The following is a 5,000-nucleotide window of genomic DNA, read 5'->3' on the forward strand; positions in this document are numbered from 1 at the left end:
ATAGGCAGGTTTATCTATTTATATTTCTTATTATATATTGACAATTATATGTTTAAATATGTACATGCGTGTATACAAACATAGGAATGGATTTTTATTTATATATGTATATATATATATATATATATATATATATATATATATATATATATATATATATATATATATATATATATATATGTAAATGTGTGTGTGTATACATGGGTATATATACATGCGTATGTATGCATGTATGGCTGGATAGATGAATGGATATATACATACATGAAATATGTACATATATGCGTATACATATACGTATGCATTTATATATACGTGTGTGTGTATCTCTCTCTCTCTCTCTCTCTCTCTCTCTATATATATATATATATATATATATATATATATATATATATATATATATATATATACATGTATACATATAGATAGATAGATAGGTAGATGGATAGATAGATAGGTAGATAGATAGATAGATAGATAGATAGATAGATAGATAGATAGATAGATAGATAGATAGATAGATGCATCACCACTGAAATATAATCATTTTAGCATTTTTCCAGCTTTATACCTGACAAACTACACATACTACACTAATTATTCGACGAAAATGACGTCAAACTAATTTACTTTAGCGCATCGAACTCAGTCGAAGACTGCTACATTTAACCCAGGAATTGTTCAATCACCATCTTCACTGTTTTCCTCGGCGCAGCAAACAACTCTTACCGAATAACTTTTTTGTTCTGTGGGTTTTATCATACAAATTGAAACATGTACCGCGCAATTGTCTTAACCAAGAGTTGTATAATACCTAAATCGTATAGCAGTTTCATTCGAATGTCAAATATAGTTTCTTTTGGCGTGAAAATTCCTTTCGAAACAACTTCAAGAACGCAGAGTCTAACTTGTCCAAATATAAGTAATGGTTAAAAGCTCATCTGACAGCAAGCAATGTGATAAAAGATAAAATTATTCATGGTATCGAAACACGGATGGAACTGCAAATGCGACATATGCAGAGGAGAAAGGTAGGTACATTGCTACACGTCCAATCAATACCGAGCAGATATTTCTCTCTATAAGCATGCCAAATTACTTATTTATAAATTTACACCAGGCCAGAAGGCGGCAAGGTGTCAAAATCGTTATCAAAGTGCTAAATAACATTACTTCGTTGTTTTTAAGTTCTGAGTTCAAATCCCACCGAGGTCAGCCATTATCTCTTCGGGGTGAATAAATTAAAGTACCAATCAATTAATGATGTCGACGCAATCGACTTATTCCCCCACTAAAAATTACAGGTCTTGAAATCTTCAAAGGACCGGCGTCTCTTTCACGAGTATGTTGGGTCATTAATATGCCAAGCAAACCGAATCACCGGAAGTATAAAACCTGAATAAAAAAAGTAAAACCAAACATTCACACATATACCACCTCAACACCTACCTAACATCTACATATATTATATATTCAACCAGAAATAAAGCATTACAGCGCTTCTGAATATATACTGACTTCTATGTAAATATTTATAACTGAAGAGTTTCTATCCGGCTGTGCTTGAAATTCCAGTGTGACATTCTTTCTGCTCTCGGCAAATTATGCTGAAATCAATTGCAGCTGACCTGCAACCAGAAGTACACAAAATTCTCTTCAGCTGCGTGTTACAGCTCCGGAAGACCAGACTGATAATATACGACAGGGGTTAAGACTTTATTGTCTTCACCAAGCAGTATACACTACGTTGCAACATTTCACAAAACGTCATCACGATTACCTTTATCACGAGCCATCATATTTTCCTATAAAAAAACTATCAATGCATATGACTCGACGAAAGATTGTGTTCGCATTGGTCAGCCCAGGGCTATAGCAGAATAGACATGTGCTAGGCTCTGCAGCGTAGGACTGGACCGGAACCCGAAACCTCGACGTTCCGAAGTGAAATTCTTAAGCACAGCGCCATGCCTGCGACTACGATCAATGTTCCCGGTAAGTGAGTCATGGGATCGAATTAGGGTCCGATCTTTGTCACTTCTATTGACATTTTGAAGAATTTCACAGATGTGCCTTTGGGATAACTACTGCTCTTTTTTATTAAGTTCAGTTCAAGTTCTTTGAGAGAAAGAGAGAGAGAGAGAGAGAGAGAGAGAGAGAGAGGCGGGGGGAAGAGAGAATTAGTTTAGATAGAGGGGAAGAAATAGAGAGGAAAGCAGAAAGGAAGAAAGGGATGGAGAACGTTTAGTTCTTTATAAGTGCAATCAAATATATCATATTTTATTTTTCGTAACATAAAATTTAATTAGATTTCGACTAATATTTGTAAGTATAACTGTTTCGAAATGATTATGTGGCATCGCTAAATGGAATTACAAGTTCATTAATTGAATTACATTTGCTCAGAATTGCTGCAAAAACACAAAACAAAAATTGAAACTGATAGCGAAACATATTTAAAACTAATATTTGATAAAATTAATATGGTTCATACTTAATTTCAGGTGAATAAATCTCTGTATCTATCTCTCGCTCACTCCCCTTTAACACACTCTCTCTTTCTTTGTGTTTATTTGCGTGTGCGTATGTGTGTGTATGAGTGTATACGTTACATATCCATATATATATGTGTGTGTGTTTGGATATATGTATGTGTAATTGAATATACTTTTATGCATACATACATACACATACAACACACACACGCACACACACACACACACATATATATATATATGTATGTATGTATATATAAGTATATATAAATATATGTATATATATATATATATATATATATATATATATATATATATATATATATATATATATGTCTGAATATATATACTTATATATATAAATATATGTATGCATATATATATTCACACACTATACACATTCACACACACATACGTACATGCATTTATATGTGTATATATATATGTATATATATATATATATATATATATATATATATATATATATATATATATATATATGTGTGTGTGTGTGTGTGTGTGTGTGTGCCTGTGCACGTGTGTGTGTCTGTATTTATACATGTGCAGATGCATTTGTTAAGGAAATCTACATTGGTATTCAGCTGAAATTTTCGGTGAGTTTTAATATAGCCTAAAATTTCTATTTATCAGTAGCTATGAATTTCTCTCACGTAATTCACTGAAATTTCTTAGAACTTTGCTCTGTTTCTTTATCTGATCCTATATTTTATTTTTAGCTGGAAATGATTAATGCCTTGTTAGAGACGCACATGAACATAGAAACGTTCTCTTGGCTACCAATAAATAACCTCGTACACAAGTGTGGGTTAATGTGTGCGTGTACCTATATGTTTGTGTGTGCGCGCGCCTGTATGTATGTATCCACATACACACGCGCCAGTGTATATTCTATATATATTTATATTTTTTATAAATATAAATATTCACACGTGGATATTTATGTATATACACATAAGGTAATATGTTCGTAAGCATATAAACACCTAGAAGCACAAGTTTGGAGCTGTGTATGCACATGTGTGTGTATGTATGTGTGTGTTTGAGTGTGTGTGTGTGTATCCGTACGGCTTTCTTTTTGCCATTGTCTTTACTGATAACATTATAGGCATGTTGTAAGGATATGAATAAGATATAATAGCAATATGAAACACACACTACCATACATACTGTAATGTTACATATATACATATATATATATATATATATATATATATATATATATATATATATATATATATATATATATATATATATTTACATGCGTGTGTGTGTATCTATCTATCTATCTATCTATCTATCTATCTATTTATATACGTATATATACATATATATATATATATATATATATATATATATATATATATATATATATATATATATATATATATATACATACATATATATATACATATTTATATATACATATTTATATACATGTATATATAAATATAATATAAATAATATGTGTGTGCGAGTGAATGTGTGTGTGTGTGTGTGTGTGTGTGTGTGTGTGTACATGCAAATACACTCACGTACTACATAGCAATCATGGTTACAAGAAAAACTGTGGCTTTGAGTAGATACCTTTGTATTATTCACCTAACAATCAGTTCCGACGGTCTAAGCACGTCACCGATAGCCTGGCCGAACATTTCTCTGAATTTATGGCCAGCTGTTTGAGCTGAAAATGAAACTGGTGGACGCTCCATCAATCTTTCGCATGCTTATAATAAAGTCTCTTTCGCTTGACTGATATCACCTTTAATCTCTGTTTGACATATGCTCTTATCTCTGTTCTTACCCTACATATTTATATTAGTCTGCTATCTTTCGCCCTTTCTATCTTTCTCTTTCTGTCTTCTTATCAGGTAAACTCTACTTCACCTTCATCTACCTGCTCACCTTTCTTTCCTTCGCATCTTTCTTTCACCGTTACTCTGTCTCCTTTCCTCGTCTGTTGGATTCTTCTGATATTTTTTCCATCATAACTTTACTTATATATATATATATATATATATATATATATATATATTTATATACGAAGAGGAAGGCACGTTTAGAAAGAGAGAGTTGGAGAAAGAGTTGTGGGGAGAGAAATGGTCTTCGTTTCATACTCTCTGTAAAAACACACATTACAGACATAACCCCACACACGTATTTAGATATATACATACATTTAAACACACACACACAAACATGTGTGTGTTTGTGTGTGTGTGTGTATGTATGTGTGTGTGTGTGTGTGTGTGTGTGTGTGTGTGTGCGCGCGTGCGTGCGTGCTTGTATATTTATCTTTCTTCTCTTTACTGTTACCGCTATCACCAAAACTTTTCAGTAGCTACTCAGTTATTCGAGAAAAAAATTGTTTTCGCTTCATATTCAACCCCCACATTTATAATATACGCATTCCAGTTTATGTACACAGACCCAAAAATAATTTATGTCTGCTTTTAAATCTATATCCCTACTATGCAACAACAAGAA

The sequence above is a fragment of the Octopus bimaculoides genome, chromosome 19 (assembly GCF_046866305.1).
Source record: "Octopus bimaculoides isolate indiv1 chromosome 19, ASM4686630v1, whole genome shotgun sequence".
NCBI classification, from domain to species: Eukaryota; Metazoa; Mollusca; class Cephalopoda; order Octopoda; family Octopodidae; genus Octopus; species Octopus bimaculoides.